The sequence below is a fragment of the Lynx canadensis genome, chromosome A1 (assembly GCF_007474595.2).
Source record: "Lynx canadensis isolate LIC74 chromosome A1, mLynCan4.pri.v2, whole genome shotgun sequence".
NCBI lineage: Eukaryota > Metazoa > Chordata > Mammalia > Carnivora > Felidae > Lynx > Lynx canadensis.
In genome coordinates, this window is record NC_044303.2 from 117,609,081 (window position 1) to 117,631,499 (window position 22,419).

Consider the following 22,419-nt stretch of genomic DNA (forward strand, 5'->3'; position numbering starts at 1 on the left):
ACAGAGAGTAGTCACGGAAGACACCCTAGGGAAAAAGGGTGAGGCGAATGGTAGTGTGGGAAGTGAACCAGTTCTTAGGAGTGAGATGGAGACTGCGTGGGTGGCTAGTGTCCCCTGGAGGGGCTGCTTCTCTGGGAGGCTGTTGTGGGTCCCTGCTCTTTAGCCAGACCTCTTTTATCCTCACTATCCAAGAGGTTTGCCTACAGCGAGATGAGCCATACCAGGCTGAGCTAGGGAACTCACTTTCCTCCAAGGCCTTCCATGCCTGGGGATCTGGGCTGAGCTGCCATTCCCTTTTGGGGTACTGCCTGTGACTCCTTCAGGGCCTGGTGGGCTCAGGGTAATAGGAAAGGACTCTCTCCAAACCTTAACCCTGAAGTCCTACCAGTTCACCCAGGCAAGAGAGGCCCCATTATTGACCATCACCATCTGAACTGCCTGCTCTGGTTTAACCCAAATGACAATGGCAGGGCTCATTGTGACCAAATATATACATGGAACCACACTTTAAAAATAAAGTATATGCCAGAAACCAAAAAGAATGAACAGGTTTTCCAATGTTTCATCTCTCAAAAGATCTTACAACCTACAATAACCCTTCTGTGTTGGTCACAAACCTCACTTGTCTGGGCTTCTCCCTCATCTATACCCCATCTCCTCAAAGTCCTCCCCTTGGCCAGTATAGGCTTTCTCTTGCTCTTGCTCTTTATTGTGTGGTTTGATTCAGCCTCTCTAGCATTTTTCAGGGAAGGAGTAAGAATAAATGTGACTAACATGTGGGGCAAAAGGTGTACCGGCGAGCAGAGGAAGGACAGAACCAAGCAGTGGGGATTGCGGAAGGAATATTCCACTACCCTTTCCATGTCTCTCTTTGCTCTTCCACCTTCCCACCCAAATCATAGACCACTGCAATCACAATCACTTAGGGAGCCATTTTGTTCACCAGAAAGGTATGGTATGATGCAGGAAGTAAGAGCCGTCTCCAAAGTACAATCTTGATCCACCTTTACCTGCTTTGTGACCTGAGCAAGTTACTTAGTCTCTCTGTGCCTTGGTTTCCTTTTCTGCAAGGAAAAGAGATGGTAATAGGGCCTACTTTACAGGGTTGTCATAAAGATTAATCTATGGGAATACTTGGGTACGTGGAAAGAGCTTGATGCCCTGTAAGTGCTCAATAAATGTTTCCCCTTCCTTGTTTCGATTTTTTGCCAGTCACTTCCACAGTGACTCTGGATTCAAACCAGCTTACCTGTTATGCCCTCACTCTGGTACATCTAGGGTCTTGTTTTATTCAATCATCTCATGGCATCCTATTGGCAGATTAGACCACGTTGCTCTCATTGTGTTTCCACCATCTCCCGGTTGTCATCTTGTGGGTTCCACCACTTCTGTTACTCCTCATCCAATATCCTGGCACTCCTGCTCTCCTGATCACCTCTGCTGTCTCCAGGGGCCTCCTGGGCACATTTCTTCCCCTGCTTTCCCTCTCTGGGTGGGTAGAGGGCACATGCACCACCCACACTGTGTCCTAATGAGATGGGCCAGTTGGAGTGGACATGGCCTTTGAAGAGCATGTTTCTTGCAGGAAGGAAAACTCCATTCAATCATTTCATTTATTTCTCATATTTTTATTGAGCACCTCTTCTGGGACAACCACTGCTCAAGGGTTTAGAGATATAACAATAAGCAAAAACAGACTGTGGAGAGCTTGGTCTGCTAGGGGAATGAGACATTTACCAAAGAACCCCCAAATAAATGTGTAGAGTAATTACAAGCCAAAACAAGTGTTCCAAAGGGAAGCAGTATAAGAATATATAACAGAGGAGGGGCGCCTGGGTGGCGCAGTCGGTTAAGCGTCCGACTTCAGCCAGGTCACGATCTCGCGGTCCGTGAGTTCGAGCCCCGCGTCAGGCTCTGGGCTGACGGCTCAGAGCCTGGAGCCTGTTTCCGATTCTGTGTCTCCCTCTCTCTCTGCCCCTCCCCCGTTCATGCTCTGTCTCTCTCTGTCCCAAAAATAAATAAACGTTGAAAAAAAAAAAAAAAAAAGAATATATAACAGAGGAAGCTGTCCTGGCCTAGGGGTTCTGGGAAGGCTTCTCCCAGAAGCTGTGCTTAGGCTGAGATCAGAAAGATGGCTAGGAGTTCCTTAGGGCTGGGAGGGAGAGTATCCTAGGCCAAGGAACCACAAGAGCAAAAGTCCTGAGATGGGAGCAAATCTAGTAATAGAGACAGAGCAAAGAGATGGGAGTTTGGGGCCAGCTGAGATTGAGGGGCCTAGGGGCCAGGCCATATAGACCCTTGTCCTTGGTTGGGATTTGGTCTCCGTTCCAAGAAGAGTACAAGCATGGGGTTATAGGTTCAGACTTGGATTTTAGGAAGATGGCTGCATGGAGCATGGTTAGGATCAGTACAGCTCTCCCCACCCCCTAATTTCTTTGGCTTGGGGACTGTGCCATCTTCCCCACCCACAATCCCCCCTTTAGCTTCCCTCCATGAAACCCCTCCCATTGCCCTTCTCACATTTTTGTGAGGATGAGGTCATCATGGGGGAGGGGAAGTATTTCCAGAACTCTAAGCCTCCTTTATCCTGAAGGGCTGGGGCAGCCCTGGGAGTGGGGTGGGAGGAACAAACACAGCTTACCTCCCTTCCCCCCATCTAGAGCCCCAACTAGCGCCCTGTCTCCTTCCATCCCAGGCTGTTGTGGAACACTAAGCTGTATGTATAAGAAGATATTTTTATGCAGTTTTATATTTTATGAAGGGCATTTATGATTCTTGCCACTATCACTGACTCCCCTTGGGGCCTTGGGCAGATTACCTCCACATTAGGTCTCAGTTTACCTGTGCAAGTTTAATGGAAAGCAATCTAATGTTCAGCATGGTGACTGTAGTTAACATTACTGTATTATATACTTGGAATTTGTAAGAGAGTAGATCTTAAATGTTCTCACCACACACATACACAGACTGGTAACTCTGTGAGGTGATTGATGTGTTAACTAACTTTGTTGTGGTAATTGTTTCACAATATACATATAAGTCAAATCATCAAGTTGTATACTTTAAATTCATGCAATTTACTTATCAGTTATACCTCAATAAAGTGAAAACAATGTTTAGTTCGTAGGCAGCACTGTCCAACAGAACTTACAGATGCACATGTTCTGTATCTATGCTGTCCAACATGGTAGCCGCTAGCTACATATGGTCATTAAGACATTGAATTGTGGCTTTGAAAGGTGAGCTAGAAGAGCTGAATTATTTTATTTTTTTAAATTTTATTTTATTTTATTTTTATTTTATTTTTAATGTACACTTAAATAGCCACATGTAGCTAGTGGCTACCATACTGGACAGCACAGGCAGATCTTAAACTTTTATGAGAATTTGACAGTTATAGACTCCATCTTAGAAAAATATCCACACACTCTATCATAGGTGGGCCCCTCCAGTCCCATTTGTGTATCCCAGGCAAGCAGAGCCAACTGCCTGGGGCTCAGGTTCCTCATCTACTCTGCCCCTCTTTCTGCCTTTGCCTGGAAGTAGAATGACTGGGATGACTCCAGGAACAAGCAGACCACAGTTTTATACCAAGATTTCTGTCCCCAGCCTGGTGCACTCCCCACACATCTTTTTTTTTTTTTAATTTACTTTTTTATTTTTTAAAATTTACATCCAAATTAGTTAGCATATAGTGCAACAATGATTTCAGGAGTAGATTCCTTAGTGCCCCTTACCCATTTAGCCCATCCCCCCTCCCACAACCCCTCCAGTAACCCTCAGTTTGTTCTCCATATTTATGAGTCTCTTCTGTTTTGTCCCCCTCCCTGTTTTTATATTATTTTTGTTTCCCTTCCCTTAGGTTCATCTGTTTTGTCTTTTAAAGTCCTCATATGAGTGAAGTCATATGATTTTTGTCTTTCTCTGACTGACTAATTTCACTTAGCATAATACCCTCCAGTTTCATCCATGTAGTTGCAAAAGGCAAGATTTCATTCTTCTTGATTGCCGAGTCATACTCCATTGTGTATATATACCACATCTTCTTTACCCATTCATCCATCGATGGACATTTGGGCTCTTTCCATACTTTGCTTATTGTTGATAGTGCTGCTATAAACATGGGGGTGCATGTGTCCCTTTGAAACAGCACACCTGTATCCCTTGGATAAATACCTAGTAGAGCAATTGCTGGGTTGTAGGGTAGTTCTATTTTTAGTTTTTTGAGGAACTTCCTTACTGTTTTCCAGAGTGGCTGCACCAGCTTGCATTCCCATCCCCACACATCTAAAGAAAGGCAAGGTGGTGGATGAAGGCTAGGGTACAGGAGTGACATGAGGGACATTCAGTCTTTTTTCTCAGTCTTGACCAGACTTCCCCCTGCCCTGCTTCCCAGCAAGCCACCCGAATGCCACTGGGCTGGTTCCTCTTGGGGCACAGAGCTCCAATGCAATGTGAGGCTGTACTCTGGAGATGGGATTGTGTCATGGGCCTGCAGTGTTTATAAATTGGAGGATTTGAAGTAGTCAGAGGGTGAAGACCTAGGCCAAGAGGGGGTGCCCCTTGGCCCCAGTCTAGCCCCTCTTGGCCTCCTTGCACTAGAAAAGGGAGTGATTATTGTGTGCTGTTCTGGACCTTCTACCTGAACTTCTACCTTCTACCTGTTTCTGCCTCCTCCTGGCCCCAGCACCAGCACTCACTCCTGATTTTTTACTGTTTTTCCAGATCAGCTGAGAGTCAGACACTGCCCCCATTCAGGAATATGGAGGTCTGAGGGGGCTCAGAGAAACTCACTCCCAGCCCTGCATGGATGCGTGTGTCCACTCAGTGCAGGGAGGGAATATTGTTCTCCCTTGTCCTGCTGGATCCAGCCACTCCTCCTCAGAAAACTCCCTACATAGATCCATTTACAGGGGACCACCTTCACTAGGACTTGACTTTCTACCCTCTGCCCTCCTCTCCCTCTTTGCTGCTCTTGCCCACCCTCTCCTCCCTTATCTCTCAGATGTCCACCCCTTTGCCCCCCATCTGGAAAAAAAATAGTTGGTCAGTTCCTGCCCCCCATAGAGTCTCTATTTCTTTGGTTTCAGCAGCTGTGCTGGACTGGTCAGACTCAGGCTCTGGGACTGACCCTGGTGTGGGACACCTAGAGGGAGACAAATCTCCGAACCTCCTTGTCTTAGGCCCTCTAGAAGCAGAGCTTGTAGCCAGGATTCAGGTGAAAGCCCAGGGGGCTAAGGGTGAGGAAGAGGGAAATATGTGCACAGAAGACACAAAGCAAGGTGGTGCAATGCCTTACTGTCTTGACTTGCTTCACATGGGCCACAGAACGACACTGCAGTTTGCTTGGCCAGAGTGTGTGCACTCAGCATGCGGTGGGACTCCTCTAGAAGGCTGTAAGGAGGAAGCACACCTTGCAGTAGCCCATAGCTTCTACCCACAACCTATCCCCATGGGGCAAGGTTCACAGCAAGCTTCTGGGTTCTGTCAACCAACCCCTGGTGGCATTCAGAAACCACTATGAAGTGTGGCCTTTCGTCTAAGCCTGAAGGTGGGGGGCAATGTCAGAGAGAGTAGGGAGGTAGTCAAGTCATTCGAGAAGAAAGGTTTCCATCTCAATATGGTCCAGCCCTCGTGCCACTGAGATCCATTCACGCCCTTGCATTATATCTGACTTCCCTACTACAGCATGGGGCCTCCGGTTTTGTCCAAGAGAACAAAGCTGTCATTACTTTTTCTGCAGAAAGGGAGGTACAGTGCACTGTAAACAAAGCCCCTTCAAGGTAATGCTAGCTGTGATCCCAAGGAAGATAAAGACAGGAGGGTTAATGAAGCAAGCCTTAGTCCCCACTACTGTAGCTGGTCCTGATTCCGTAACTGATCTTGTCTCCCTCCTTCTCTTATCCTCAGTTAACCCTCTGCAGATCTAAACTGCTTGCCAGATGAGATTATATAGGCTTTCATCCCTGGGAGCACTGATCCCTTGGTTGCCTTCCCTTTGGGGATTGTCACTGTTGAAGTTGTCCATCGTCAATTACAACTGGGTGGGAGTTTCTAAGAGATGTCCAGTGAAACTCCTGGCAGGGTTCAGACACAGCCTTCCCTGCCCTTATTGCATCGATATGTATTCTATCTAAAGCTCTTATTCCTCCTGGCAATCAGGATCAATGGCTTGACAAATCCAGCAATGAATGTCCTTTTTTGCTATTGGTCCCCTGGCATAAAGAGCAGTCACAGCTTCCGGTTTAGTATGAATGTTACTCTGTTCCCCGGTACAGTTGCCACTGCATGGGAACTAGGACCCTTAACAAGCAGAGCCTAAAGTTTTGGGAACAAGAAGCAAAAACTGTGCAGATCTGAGAGTGAGATGGGCCACTTGCACTTCCACATTGATTATGGGACCTGTAATTTCCAGGTATAGGGGACAAAGTGCTATCAAACAAATACCATGTCCAGAAGTTCTGGGCCCAAACCCACACGTGTCATGTTTCTGCCAGCAACTTCTGAGCATTGCACAGGCTGCTCCACTGTTCTGCCAGGCCCACTGCTTCTGGGTGATGAGATACAACTTAGTAAGACCAATGTATCTGTTGAATTTACCACCATTTCATTACCTCATAGCATATGCAAAAATTAATGCAAAATGGATCAAAATCTAAATGTAAGAACTGATGATGTTTAAGTCTTAGGTGACCTCATTATTGTACCTTCCTTGTAGAAGCACTGTGGACAAGGAAGACAAACTCAAACCCCAAGCACACACTTGTTCTAGTAAGGACAAATAACTGTCCCCACCAGGGTGGAAGGAAGGGATTCAGTGCAAGCCATGTGCCACCAGGGACTAGGCTGGTCTGCTGAGGAAGAGAACCACACCAGGTGTTCAGCATGGGGCTTGTTGTAGGCAGGTTGAGCCCTCAGAGTGGTAGGACGAGCTCAGCCTTAGTGAGGGGAGCCCATGCTGTTGGGCCCATACATGACCCCCATTCCTGGCACCATGACCATTCTAATCAAAAGCTATTGTGCAGACATTTGAGGTGGACAGGAAAAGATTCACTCACCTCATGAATCATTGTGTCTGCTTTGTTGACAGCAACCTGGCATTTCTGTCTCCTTTCCTATCTCATTCCTATTCTCCTGCTCTGCAGGGTGTTTGAGACCCAGAAGTTTGCACGCTTGGTGCCCACTTCCAAAAGTCTGTCCATCTGTCTTTCCATAGCCCTCTTTCTCAGTGATCTTGGTTTTGTTCTTTCTAGGCTCCTGACCAATGATCCAAGCGATTCACAACTTCCCAGGAGTCAGGGAATATCCACATCTCTGACCACGTCTTCTTCTACATGAAGCTGATAACCAAATGTACTGCTCAGAGTTTTTTGCGCACTGGATAGTACTTCCCCTGACCACTGTCTTTTGGTGTCACCCCTCAGAGGGCCATAATATGACATCAGTCCACCTCAGACTCTCACCACCATATCACATTGACCATCTGTGGGTCCCTTCCTTGTCATTGGGTGATCACAGGAACTCTGAGAAGCCACACAAGCTTTATGACCCAATATCCCCCTCCACTCCTATCTGCCTGTGACTTCCTCTCTATTCCTGACTATTGGGAAGTGGTCCCTCACCCCTCTGGCCTCCAATTTCACTTCACACCCTTGTTGAACCAGGCCAGCAGGGAGATGGGGTGCTACTTCCTCCTGGGCCTTGGGGGTAGGGTGCTGCCTTCCCAATACCTTAGCATCCTCACAGCAGTAACAATATGGTAACAACATCAACAATAGCTCCTGCGCATGAGGTGCTCCTCGTGTGCCCCACAATGTGCTGATAGTCAGGGCCAAGACTAGAGCAAAAAGAACGAGGAGCTTAGGATACAAATTTTAAGAAGATCTCAGTGTCATACAAGTCCCAAATCCTTTAAATTTTGGGTTCCAGGCACTTGATTTTGTCTAGTCTTGAACCTACTAATAAACTCGTGGCATAGATTGTCTTCTTTCATTCTCATAAGTAAATACTATTACCCCCATTTTACAGATGAGGTAACTGACTAGGAGGTTCATTTGACAAAGTCACTCTGTTGGCAACTGGCACAGCCATGTTTTTCTGACTTTAAGGCCTAAGCTCTTAGCCTCTCAGCTGTATTAGCCCATCTTAGCCTGGCCTGAGCCCTGCGGGAAGCTCCCTGAGGGTGATCCTCCGGAAGAATCGAAATCCCACTCAGACATGGGCCACGGGACCAGGTTGCACTGATGCAGGAAGGCTGCATCCGAGGACCTAGGGGAGAGTCCAACAGGATCAGTCAAGAGGATCTTTGGCTTCACGCAGGATAGAAGTCAAACGTGAGCTAGAGAAAGTGAAAACAGAGTTTGCTGAATAGCATGAGTGAGGAAAATAGCAGAGTGTCTAGGAGGCTTGGAAAGGAGATAGGAATGAGTTTTGTCGTTGCTTGGGGCCATAGGGGGTTATACTGAAAAAAGATCTAGGGTATGTGTTTCTTCAGGAGTCCATGGTAGGGTCCAATCAAAGGCGGGTGTCAGGTGAACAATAGGTGTTATTTCATAAGTTACTGAAGAAGGTAGGGGTATTGATGCCAGCATCAGCTGAGGTTTGTTTGAAGGTAATGTCCTGGAACACGTTTGGGATCTGGCTCTTCTTAGATGTTATCAGGTGTTTGGGGCCTAGGACAAAACCCAGAGAAAGATTAACTTTCTTGCCCCCCCCCCCCCCCCCCCCCCGGCCCCTTGAAGTGGGAACATAGCTTCTTCGGCTTATTCACAGGCAAAATATGAAACATGAGTAAATGCGGCCTAGCGGAAAAACAGCAGAGATGCAACCTTTCTGCCGTGGAGTGCCTTCAGCTTCCCTACTTCACTACCACGCCTTTTCTCAGCGCTGGCAAAGCAGAAACACGTTTTGTGCAGGCAACCAGAGGAGGGGGCTGCGCCAGAATGGGCAGGAAGGGGGCGCTTTCCCGAGCATGTCCACTAGATGGCTCCCCAACACCGAGTCACTGAGCTCGGGTGACCGAGTGGGCGGCCCCCCAGTGGAGAGACGCAGCAAGGCCCTCCCCTCTCCTCTGGCCAGCCTTCCCAGGACCCGGGGTTGAGGGTCCCGACCCAGATATGAACCTCGGCCGTCCTCCCGAGCTCTGCCCACCGACCCAGGTTTCAAAACCTCCTCTGCTCTCCCCACCCTCCGAATCCTCCAGGGGATGATGGACTCAGGGCGCGGAGGCTTCCCGGGGCACGCGGGAGAGTATCTTCTCAGTTTCCTCTACGAATTGAGCCGTGCCCAGCGCCTCCCAGTGCCTCCACAGCACTGCCTCTTGCCTCCGTTCCCTTCCTGAATTCCCCAGGCCCTCCCTGTCACTCCCACCCTCTCAGCTTCTGCCAGTCTTCTGAGGCAGGGACCATTAAGGCCGTTTCCACAGATTTGGTGATGCAAATGCATGCAAATATATGCAAATCGCCATGTAAAGGAGGCTTGCCACTGTGGTTCTAAGTGGCTGTCACAGCTTCTCTGACACCTGTTCTGAGAGACAGCTGCCCTGCCCCCCTCCTGCTCAGGAATCTATCTGATATTTACCCCCATTTCTCTTCCAAAACTCTGGCTTCTGGTCCCCTTTCCTTCAGGGACCCTGGCTGGACACTTGGAGTCTTCTCTCCAAACTCTCTAGAGAGGGCAGGGAGGGAACCACATCTTATTGTGCACAGACTTTGGCCTCTGAAAATTACACCATTTCCTGGCTGTGTGGCCTTGGAAAAACAGCTGAACTTCTCTGAGCCTCAGTTTCATCAGCAGCAGAATGGGAATAATGATAGTATTCACCTCATAAGGTTGTTGTAAAGATTCCACTCAATACTACACGTAAAGTGCTTAGCACAGTACCTTTGAAGAACATAGGAAGCGCATTGGCTATTAACAATGTGATTATCATTGACCTTGCTGGTCATCGTATTCTGAGGGCTTGGGCTTTAAGACAGGTATGCAGATGGGCAGAGTTCTGGCATGCGCACATGGGGACTCATCCTTGTGCATGCATGTGCATACACGCGTGCACAGCTGACAGCCTCACGCACTGGCAGGGCACATGCTCGGGTACACACACATTCAGAAACACACACAGGAGGAGGCTGTGGGAGGTGGAATCTGAGTCATCGAGACCAGAGCTGTGGGTGGTGCTTTTGTCCTGATTTCCGGGGCTCCACGCTCCATTTCGAACAAGGAAATGTATGGGGGATGGCACAGCCAAGCCTCCAACTGAAGCTAGTTGTGTGGGCCCTTTCTTGCATCAGCCCCCTCCCCAGCTGGTCCCAACCCAGCTCTGTGTCATCTAGGCTTCTCTTTTCTCTGACCTTAATGCTACTAAGTCCCCACAGGTGGGGCTGGGCAGGCACACTGGGTCCTTGACGTCATAGCACAAGCCCTGGATGACATCATAGAGCAGGTGCTGCCTGCTCCCTGGAGCATGCCCTAGGAGCTTGGTAAGTGTAGTGGGGAAGGAGGTTTGGGGGAGGTAACATATGGTGGTAGTTAAGAGCCTGTAATTGGGAAGGAGACAGACCCAAGTTCAATTAAGTCCTGGTTCTGCGTGACCTTTGGTAGTTTCCTTAAGCTCTTTGGATCTCAATTTCTTCACCAGTAGAATGAGGTCAGTCATACCTAACTCAGAGGGCTTTTGTATCTTTTCAATGAGATAATGCACATAAACATGTACTTTATTCAGTGCTGCATGTACTGAATGTTCATATGTGGCTGTCATTGTGGATGATGCTTATTGAAGGTGAGAGCAGATTGTCTGGGCAGACCCACCCCTAGCAGTTTTATCTATTTCCTGTAGAGCTGCCCCTCCTCCCACACCACTCAGGCCAGGAGGGAAGGAGAGGGCAGTGCTGCCTGGTACATGGGGTCTCAGAGGGCCACGTCCTAGGTTTGACATGGGTGGAGATATCATGCATGTGTCTCGGGAGACAGGTTCAGCCAGCTTTTCTTCTCTCACTGGGAGATACTGGTCAAGATGGGACAGAGTCTTGAAAGTTCTTTCTTTAGAAAGAAAGACACTACCATTTACTGTATACCTACGATGTGCCAGGTACCATGCTGGGTGCTATTCCACGTGAGCTCTTTTTACCTTCCCAGCAGTCCTGTGAAGTAGCTCCTGGCATCCCCAGTGCACGAGACAAGGAGAAAATGAGCGACTTTCCCAAGGACACAGAGTGGGTAAACAGAGGAACTGGGATGCAGACAGACTCCCATTCCATGCTCTCTGTCTCACCACATCAGTGGTTTTAACTGATTCAGGTGGACTCCCTGAACATGGCATTAGGGAGTATCAGTTCCCTGAATGTGCAGGGGGAAGGTTCTCTATTTCTTGGGTCAGTCTCTTGAGAGCCTTGTGGGCAATGGCAGAGATGGTGTGAACTAGTTAATATACTGGAAGTGTCCCCAGGTGTCATGCACTTGGCTCCCAGCCAGTGGTTATATGACATCAGGGAAGGGACACAGGTGTATGGGACACAGGTGCATGGAGGTAGGGGGTGGCGTAGGGGCAGCCTAGACACCTGCTGAAGGCTCAGTCCTATGCCAGTGGGTAGGTGGGTGGGGAGGGGGAAGCAGCAGATGGACAGGGTCAGGGTGGGGGCAGGGATGCTGAGTCGGCTCTGAAGCCCAAGGTGACTCGAGAATCTGCCAGGAAGAGACAAATGTGAAGGAGAAGAAAGGAAGGGAGGGGAGGGGAGCTGTAGTGGAGGAGAAACTGAGGCAGCCCAGAAGGAAAATGGGGTCAGGGCAGATGATAGAAAAGGGTTTGCAGGGTCTGGGGCAAGATGACACAAGTTCTTAACCGAACTCTACTGGCAAGAATTGTTCTTTAGTTTCCTCAGCTACAAACCAGGGTACAAATAGTGCGTGTACCCCAAGAACCTCTAGTTCTCCACCACTAGAACCTAAACTTCATTTTGGCCTAGTTGCCAAGGAACGAGCCACAGGGAACTTAGTTACTATTGGGCCCCAGAAGGGCCAACTTTGAAGGGCTCCGGGGGCTGGCTTCCCACCCCAGTCTAACCACATACTCATTTCTCCAAGCAATGGTCACTTCTTCCTCTGGCCCCAGATTGATAGGCCTGCATAGTAGGCGCTCCAAGAACATTCACTGAAAAGATGAAATGAACAATTGGCTGGTACATTGGTCAAGAATTGCACCTTAGCTGCTTTACTGTCAGCAAATAGTTCTGGAGCATCCACTTGTTCTTAGCAAAGAAGACCCAGTCCTTACCCTCAGGATCTAATAGATCAGTGAGTAAAGAGTCTAAGGTGGCAAAGAGTGTTAGCAGGGTGCCTTCAGAGGTGCTCCCAAACCAAGGCCAAGAGGAAAAGGTGGCCAACGTTTGGAGGAAAAAAGTATGTGTGGTTAGGCTGGGTTGGGGAGCCAGCCCCTGGAGCCTTCTGAAACAGGCCCTTCCCGGCCCCAGCAGTGATTAAGGTCCTTGTGGCTGGTTACTCGGCAGCCAGGCCGGAAGAAAAAGCCCGTAATTAACAAGCTGGCACTCACACAACCACATGTCGGCACGCCCAAGTGCTGGGATAGCTGTCTGTCAGTTGTAGCTGCTGGTGGAATTTTTTAGACAGCTGGGCTCAAGCCGGGAAATGAATATAAGTTACATTTCTATGCATCGTTGTTCGTGGTGGTAAAAAAAATTAATCAGTGACATAGCTGTGACACATACTCATTTAAGAGTCTACAGAGAAATGTTCATTTGTCAGAGGCAGCAAAGAAGAGATTATGTGTCAGCCGGGGAGGGGTGAAATATTTATACAATGGCTAATAAACACCGGTGTGTAAGGGGGTCAATTGATTGTGTCAGTGGCCACATGACAAATACACCATTGAGCAGCCATGGGTACTACCCCTGTGCCCGGGGGCTCCATTCTGATGACAAATATACAACGTGTTACTGTTAATGTTCCCCACCGACCACTGGCTCGGCCCTCTTTGCCGTCTGGGCAACCGCAGATTACTAGGAAGCAGAAATCCCATGGAAGCTGCCTACCCCCAAATTCATTAAGTTGAACTTGAAGTTGGTAAATTACTCCCCAAATACCAAAACAGCTGCAAAAAAACCATTTCTTTGTGTATGTGCTGTTTTTTAAAACTTCATGTTTCTGAATTTCAGAAGGCCCAGAAAATGATTGGTCTTTTTCCCTGTCTCTACCAAGACCAAATACCAGCACTCCGATGCAGACCTCACTCTGCCCCATCCCCTCATGGGCACAGTGGTCTTTCTGGGCCTAGACCCCCACCTGCCATTGCCTAAAGGGATAGCAGTCTGATCAAGACATTTGTCATTCCCAGGGAGGAAGCCCTTGACTCTCACTTCCCTGTATGGACTTGTGAGAATGGCCATCAAGTTTTTCAGAAGGGGACGGACATCCTATCAGCAATGAACACTACTAGTTTTTGAGCCCCAATCACATACCAGGCTCTGTGTCAAGCACTCTACATACATTATTTCACTGAGCCTTATACAACCCTTGAGGTAGGTCCAGCTGTATAGCAAGAAAACCAAAACTCAGTTTGTCTAAGGCTCCCAGTTACATGGTTGGAGGTGGGACTCCAAGCAGGTAGGACTCTGGAGCACAGCCTTCTCCATCCTGGCTTGCCTGTTCCACCATTGTTGGAGCTGTGTGTCTCATGGTTAACACCTGAAACTCTTTTCTTTTTTAAGTTTCCTTATTTATTTTGGGAGAGAGAGCAAGCGAGCACGAGTGGGGAAGGGCCGAGGGAGAGGATCCCAAGCAGGTTCCATAATGTCTGTGAAGAGCCCAACATGGGGCTGGATCCCATGAACCATGAGATCATGACCTGAGCTGAGATCAGTAGTCGGATGCTTAACTGACTGAGCCACCCAGGTGCCCCTAACACCTGAAAATCTTAATCCTCGTGTTGAAACAATTCAGATTCTAAGGGATTAACTTATAACCCAGAAGACTGTAAACTTGTGGAGGCAGAGGCTGTGTCCCAAGCTCTTTGCTCACTGCATTCACTCCAGAAAAACTTGGCTGATTCTCCTTTCTTAACTGGGGACGGTAGAGCCACTCCCAATCCCTAAAATGCTCCAACCATCTTGGCTGAGAACTATGGGACTTGTTCCCACCCCTGCCCCCGTGACTGAGAGAGGCCCCCTCCTCTCTTGTGCACCTGCTCCCAGCCTAGAACCTGCTGCCAGATGCTGTAATGCCCCTATCGTTCCTGTGAGGGCATCCAGCATCCAACATCGTCATTTGATTTGGAATGCGATGACACCCTGAGAAAACAGTTGCAGATGAAATTTCACACATATCTGTGAATGTGGAGATTATAGATGAGCACACGTTGCAGCTTGTTTTTACTTTTTAAAATGAGATTCCTTCCTTACAAAGTGGTATTCCACTTTAGATTTCCCACTGTGGAACTGTTAATAATAATAATATTAATGATAGTGATCATAATACAAGTTGTGTTTATTGAGCATTTATTATATGCTAAGTGCTTTGCGTGTTCTTTTGTATAATCCTCACAATCCCATTTTACAAATGAGAAAAACAGAGAAATTAAGTAATTTGCCCACAGACACACATAGCTAGTAGGAGGTGGGATGTGAACCTAGGTGTACCATCTGCAGGGCCTCTGGACTCTTATCCATTAAGGCCTGAGTTCTCTCGTATTGCACTGTAGTGACCCCACCCAGCCCAGCCCCTGACTTTAGCCATGTTGAAATACTCTAGCTCCACAGTTGGTCTTGTTTTCTTTGCACCTGGGTCTTTGCAAACGCTGTTCCCATTGTCTAAAATGCCCTCCCTTCTATTTGCTCTCAGTTGGGTACCTCCTTGGGGACCACTGTGGAGAAGCTTTGGCTCTCATGTCTTACCCTATCCACAAACCAACCCCCTACCCTGGCCTCCAAAGTTTCCCCCAAGTGCAGCCAAGGGTGCCCTAGAAGCCTGCCCTCCCATATTCCCACAGCCTGCAGGGCTGGCTCCAAGGGTCTAGGACAAAAGGTGACTGGGAAAGATCTTGCACAAGAGTGGACCACATTCCCAGTGCCAGCCCCATCCTCCACATGGCTTCCACAGCATCCTTAACATAGTTCTGACCGGATCACTGCCCTGCCACATGCCCCTCTCAACACTGTACAAGCCTCATTTTTCCTCTCTCCTCCAGCCAAACTGTCTCACCTACGGGGTCCCTGAACAGATGCTACTCTCTCTTGCCCTCGGCTCTTTCTGCTCGAAGCATCCTTCCTTCTTTCTCTGCTGCCTGACAGCTACTCATCTTTCAAGATTTCATTTTGGTTTCCCTTTCCTCCAGGAAGCCTTCCCAGACTTCTTGAGCCTGAGCTAGCTCCTGCAGAGCAGGAGATTGGGATACTGCCCACTGTGGTATTCCTAATGCCAGGCATGGAGGAAAGCCTCAATGAATATTTGTCAAATGAATGTCTGAATAAATGAGTGATCTGGGAGTGCAGAGAACCATAGAGAAGAGAGATCCCTAAGAATCCCAGACTCCAGGGGATGAGATTCTGGAAGTTAAGGGTCTGAGAAGGAGCCTCAGTTAAGCCAGGGAGAGCTTAAGGATGGGCTTCAATTTAGATTGTTCAAACAGACCAGCATTGTGCTCGTGGATGTTAAAAGCTTTGTGGCCCCAGGAAAGTTACTTAAATTCTCTGAGCTTTGGCTACATCACCTGTAACATGGGGGCTAACGATATTACCAATATCATAAGGTTGTGTTGGGAATTAAATGGGATACCACAATTCAAGTCGTATATATGTTCTTGACAGCTACTGTTGTTGCTGCTGCTGTTGAGAGACTGACGAGGCAGAGGAGCTGAGAGGAGTGGCTGTATAAGCGACTCCAGGGTCCTGGGCAAGGGGACAATTAAGAGGAAGCTGTATCTGGGGCCCGGTTTTGGCCCCCACAGGCTGTGTGACCTCGGACAAGATTCTTCCCTCTCTGAGTCTTGGTTTTCTCCTCTACAAAATAAGGACATTAATTTCCCTTCCAGTAACTACCCAATAGGATTACTGTGGGAGATCATATGAGATAATATACGTGAAAAAGCTTTGAAATGTGTTCAGGGCTGTATAAATGCAAGGGATTATGCTTATCTACAGGCAGTTTGTAGGGACTTAATTATTAGTCAGCATTTGCAGGCACCGAAGCTTTGGCGCAGCCCTGTAAATGTTCCCTTGGTAGCCCCTTGATAGAGAAAGGGCCCGATGGAGGAACTGAGGCTGGGTTGTCAGCATGTGTTCAGAGGCCCTTGGCAGTGGAGAGTAGGGTGGGAAGGTGGCACTGAATGGTACAGCACTGGTACCCCCCGTCTTCCCCTGACAGGATCTGATCCCTGGTTCTAGGGCTTCTATCCACCCTTGCAGAGGTGGGAGTCTGCAGAGAGGGAGAGGAAACTCCTTGGCTTCAGGTGTGAAGGGCTTCAGATGCTGCCAGGGGCGCCTCTTCTGGGTTTGCTCCTGGCAGCTCGGCAGGCTGGAGGAGCTAGAGACAGGCAGCAGCTGGCAATGACTCGGCATTTGCTAGGCCTGACTGGCTGGTGAGGGAAAGGGGTGCCCGGCCTCCTGGTGTTTGCACACCCAGAGCTATGTTCTTTGGAGGGTGGAAAGGAGGTGGTCCCAGGTTTCCCAGATTGGTCTGCCCTCCAGAAGCTCAGAGCAAGCACAACTCTTCATCAGGGATAGGCAAACAAGCCTGAAAGGGCCCAGCCAGAGGAGTGCCCTAACAGGGCATGGCCTGGGAGTGGATGGCTGTGGAGGAAGGGAATAAAAGATGGGTTGGAAAGCAAAGACCTGGCCCTGAGATGTCAGAAGTCATTCCTCTGAAGACAGGGAGGAAGGTCAATGGGAGGCATGGAGTCCCAGTGACATCCATTCATTTATTTACTCATCCAAAATATATGTTGAGCACCTACTATGTAGCTGAAGATAGAGCAGTAAATAAGAGGGAGCTATCCCGACCTTGTGGAGTTTAGTCTTGCAAAAGAGATGGATATCAAGCATGCATATTCCCCAGGGGAAGTACAGGAGACTTCAGAAGGGGAAACAAGAGGCTCCACCCAGCCTCCACAGTGGAAAGGCCTTTCCTGAGAAATGAGGTTTGAGCTGAGGCCAGAAGGAGCCAGCCAGAATGGGGGTGGATTCAGTTCAATTCGACAAATATTTATGGCTCATCTACTTTTGATGAACCAACACACCAAGTCTCTGTCCTCAAGGAGTTAGATTTTGAAGGGAAAAGTGTCCCAGGAGGAAGGAACTGCATGTGTGTAGGCAAAGGCACAAGGGGCCCAGGATACCACAGGAGCCACCAGGAGCTTGGGTGCAGAGGGCAGAAGAGATGAGAGGCAAGGTGGGAACAGAAGACTCACTGTGGGCCATATAGCGCATTTGGAGATTGTCCCAAGGCAGTGAATGAGATGCTTAGATTTGTGTGCTTGAAAAGCCACTCTCAAGTATCCAGTGGCACCAGGGGCAGATGAAAAGTCACATGTAGGAGCTTCTGTCCCACGTTCCCTGCTATCAGGCCAGGTGTGAAGGCAGGGCAGGGTGTATGTAGGCTGCATGTCTAAACTGCTGTCAGACTGTGTCTGTCACTGACCCAGTGTGGGAGGGACTGAGTAAGTGCGTCTGCCTCACGCCTCCTCACACCTTTATTAGCGTTGGTGAGCTAGCCGTGATCAACAATAATCCTCACGTGGGCCTGGCGCCTCTGTCCATTTGAGTTTCGCAAGAGATCTGCCCAGGAAGCAGAGCCAGTATTCCTACTCCCATTTTACAGATAATGATATCAATAACAATAGCTGACATTATTGAGTGTTTAACTGTGTGAAGAGCATGTGCATATACTACCTCATTCATTAGCCTCAGGAACCACCTCCACTTTACAGAAGCATTTACAGAGAATTGCCCAAGAGCACACAGCTTGTAAAGAGCAGAGCTGAGACCAGAACCCTGTCCTCCTGATTGCCTGTCCCCGCCCCAGGCCATCCTGGCCTCTGCTGTCTCCTTTCATTTCTCCTCTTGTTACGGCAATCTTCCTGAGCAGGCAGTAACCTGGTAGTGCTGGAACAGCCCCGTCTCCTGAGCTCAAATGGTGAGCTTCGTCCCTTCATACCCCTATCCTACACCCTGTCTGCCCCCACCCCCACCCCCTTGCAGGCCAGGGCTCCTGAAATCCTGAGTCTTTGTGCCTGAAATCCGGCAGGTCCCAGCCCACAGCAAGCACTGGTGCTTTCCTAAATCTTTCCAGAGCAGAGACCCCTCCTGCTTTCATCTCAGAGCCTCACTTGGTCAGAATAGACAGGAGAGGCAGGATCGATGTGCAGAGAACTCAGTAATAATCCCCGCGCAGGCAGTCAGGCTTCTGTATAAAGACAGATTAAAAACTCATTGGGTTGAGATAAGGAAATAATTCAGCCAGTTGGCCACAGTGGGAAAGCCTGAGGCTGCAGGTGCTGGTGGTGGTACATGTGAGGGGGTGGCCTTGGGAAGCTGCACCTCCCCCACCTTCGCTTCACCCTCAGAGCCACCTTTGCTGCCTGCCTTGAAGCCAAAGCTGACAAATCCCAGTCCCCCAGGGAGCAATGAGGGGGAGGCAGGCTGGGGGAAGCCGAGAGCACAGTTGCTGCCTAGCTCCACACCCTGGTTTATTTCCTCCACAGCAGTGAAATTATTTTTCTCATTTATTTGTTTACTTGTGTGCTGTCTGTCTCCTCACCCAGACTATAAGCCCCACGAGGCCAGGGATCTGTTGGTCTTGCGTACTGCAGTGTCACCAGCACATAGTAGGGACTTCTTAATAACTGTTGAGTAAATGAACGCATGGGTTGGAATCCTGGCTCTTACCACGCACTTCTAGGTCTATGATCTCGCTGGGCCTCCGTCCCCTTGGCTGAAAAATGGGCCCAGTAGTATCCCCCAAAGATCTCAACCCAGCGCCTGGCTCCTATGAGGGTCTAGATGAGGATTGTTAAACTGATTAGAAAATTGAAAATGTGTCTGACACGTGAGGCGCCATCAGGGGGAGCCCTTGTGCAAGGCGCTCGGCTAGCTGCGCCCTCCGCTGGCTCCGGGGTGAGTGCAACCAAGGCCGCCCCCTAGTCTTCCGCCCCCACCTTTGGGGGGGTTACCTCCTCCCCACTCGGGCCCATTCACACGCCCACCCCAACTCCGGCGCGCGTGCCTGCTCCGGGGACGGTCTCCGCAGCCCTGTGTCCCCTCCCCCTCTCCCGTCCCAGACTCCTTCCGCCCACTCGGCCCCATATGCTGGAAGAGCCTCCCACTCCCCATCTGTCGAGCCACTTCCTCGCCGCCGTCCCCTCCTCCGGGAAGCTGGTCGTGATTGAGGGGTGGAGGAGGGCCGACGTCTCACGGAACAACCTCCTTCCACGCCCCACTCCCCCAACCACCCGGCTTTGCAAAAATGCCCTCTGCCTTGTGGGCACGAACGCCAGGGCCAACCTCTGATCCTGGAGTTGGGATGTGCGAACTGATGCAAGTGAGAACCCTGTGTGTGCTGAATTCAGTCCTGTGGGCAAACGTGCCGAGGCGGAGAGTGGGAGGGCCTGGAAGGACACCCTAGCGTCAGGCGGGCTGACTGGTGGCCTGCTCCTCTGACCCTGCAGCACGCAGGTGCCGGATCCCAGGGTCAAGCTCCCAGGCAGTCAACTCAGTGACTGGGGCAGGCACTTGGGAACGAGGGACAGAGCCACAGTCACTAGGAGCGGACACACGGCCGAAGGAGCACGGTGTGGAGGAACACGGCTTCCTTTTCTCGCCTGAAGGACCGGTTTCTTTTCGCAGATTGATTATTGCTGTGTGTGTGTGTGTGTGTGTGTGTGTGTGTGTGTGTGTGTGCGCGCGCGCGCGCGCGCGCGCACTTTCGGGTGTTCTTAGTTGGCTTTTTTTTTTTTTAATGTACCTTGCTTGTCTAATGAATGTTTGATTGCACCTACATCCGGAGGCTGTTTTAATGAAAGGTGAAGGCTCCAAGAGGGAAATAAATAAAGGATCATTTCCCCATCCTCTGACCCCCCTCCTTGCCCAACAACAGCTCTGCATCCACAGCTGTCTTCTGGAGCCTATGCCCCCGTGAAAGTATTCTGTTCCTGTTTGAATGTTCCTATGTAAATGCTGCTGCTCTCCCGAGGAAATCACACCCTTCAATCGGTCACTCCCAGGGCTTTTATTAAGGGTGTGAGGGGGGAGATGAATGAGGGGACAGAAGCTCTCAAGGAGAGGAGGAAGCCTTCCTAGCTGGCCTGAAAGCTTAACTGCAGATTTGCTCACCCACTGGTTGAGCTCATGCCCACTGTGTGCCTGGCCTTTTGCTGAGAGCTATGGGTACAAAGAAAGCAGGCACAGGTTAGTACCAGTGTCATCAGTTCAATTCATCAACTGTTTGTTTAGCATCCCAGGACCACATTTTGACCCTGAGGAATTAAGTTCGGAGAGCTACAGTTTCCTCATCTGTAGAATGGAAATGAGGAGCAGCTGGGTGGCTCAGTCGATTAAGTGTCTGACTTTGGTTCTGATCATGATCTCATGTTTTGTGGATTTGGGTCCTGTGCTGGGCTCTGTGCTGACAGCTCAGAGCCTGGAGCCTGCTTCAGATTTTGTGTCTCCCTCTCTCTCTGCCCCTCCCCTACTCATGTTCTGTCTCTCTCTCTCTCTCAAAAATAAACATTAAAAAATATTAAAATGAAGATGAAAATGAGATCGCAGGTGTAAAGTTCTTAGTACTGTGCCTGGCACAAAGTAAGCACTTAATAAATGCTATTCTTATTATTTTATTATTATTATCTACTATGTAGGTAGCAGTGTAAGGACTGTGAGAGGGCAAAGCATTGGGGCACAGACCTAGCTGAACTCTGTCCCATCCACCCCTCAGCAGATAACTGCTGAATGCCTAGGTACCAAGCACTGTTTTCTGCCTTGTGAACACAGTGGTGAGAAAGGTAGACCTGGCCTCCGTGTACAGAGAGCTTGTGGGTAGCAGAGAAGATCAGATCCCTACACAGGCTCTTTGGTGGCAGGGTGGGCAGAGCTCTAACACAGCAAGCACAGGAAGTTGTGGGAGCTCAGAGCAGGGGTACTTTACCCTGTCTTCCCTGCAGAAGGCAGTTTAGCTAGATGGAGGTGTGGAGGGTGGGGTGAGGATGTGTGACAGATGGGTCAGAGAATGTCCTAGGCATGTGGAACTGCCTGCTGGCAGGCACAGAGGTTAAGAGAATGAACTCATGGTTGGTTATAGAAATGAAATATCAGTTTCTCATAATGGTGAACAGACAGCTTTGGGATAAGATGCCTAGATTCAAATCTTTGGTCTGCTGTTTCCTAGCTGCATGACCTTGGTCACGTTATTTAACCTCTCTGTGCCTCAGTTTCCTATTCTGTAAAATGGGTATATTCCTAATAAGGAGTTAATAATAGTGCCCATTTCATTGGATTGTTGTGCACAGTAAATGCAATGATACCCATAAAGGGCTTAGCCCAGGTCTGGCATAAGGTAAACATTCAATAACTGTTAAACAGTAATATTATTCACTTTGCTGAAGATGAGACCACAGCATTGGGAGGTGAGTGGGAGGTTCAGATCATGAAGGACCTTATAATCCATGTTAAGGTGTTTGAACAAGCCTAAAAACAATGGGGAATTAGTGGAGCAACAAGATCAAATCTGTAGTCATCCTTGGCATCATTCTGGACTCCTCTCTCTCTCTTTTTTTTTTTTTTCTGGGCTCCTCTCTTTCACTCTCCACATCCAATTCATTAGCAGATATTGTCATCTCTCCCTTCATAAATCATCCAGCGTCTGACCACTTCTTACCACTTCCACAGCCACCACCCTGGTCCAAGCCATCATTGTCTCTCCCCACATTGTTCCAGTGGCCTCCTAACTGGTCTCCCTAATTCCCCCCTTGTCCCCCTACAATGAGTTCTCCATGAAGGAGCTAGAGGGATCTCGTTAAAATGTAGATCAAATTGTGTCACTTCTCTGTTCAAACACTCCAATGGCTTCACATCATTCTCAGAGTCAAAGCCAAAGGTTTTTAAATGGCCTACAAACCCTGCAAGGTGAGGCCTCTTGCCAAATCTCTCCCTCTTCTCCTACTCCTCTAGCCTTGCTGGTCTCTGTGCACTTCCTCAAAACATGAACTTGCCAAGCACAGTCCCAGCTGAGGATTTCGTGCTTGCTGTTCCATCTGCCTGGAAGAGCCCCAGGTGTCAGTGAGGTCACTCCTTTCTTCCTTCAGATGTCTGCTCAGTGAGGGCTCCCCCCCCCCACCAACACCCCATCTTTTGAGTAAAAGGCCTCTCTCCTGCCTGAGCACTCCATATTTCCCTCCTCTGCTTTTTTCTGTCCATGACAGTTACC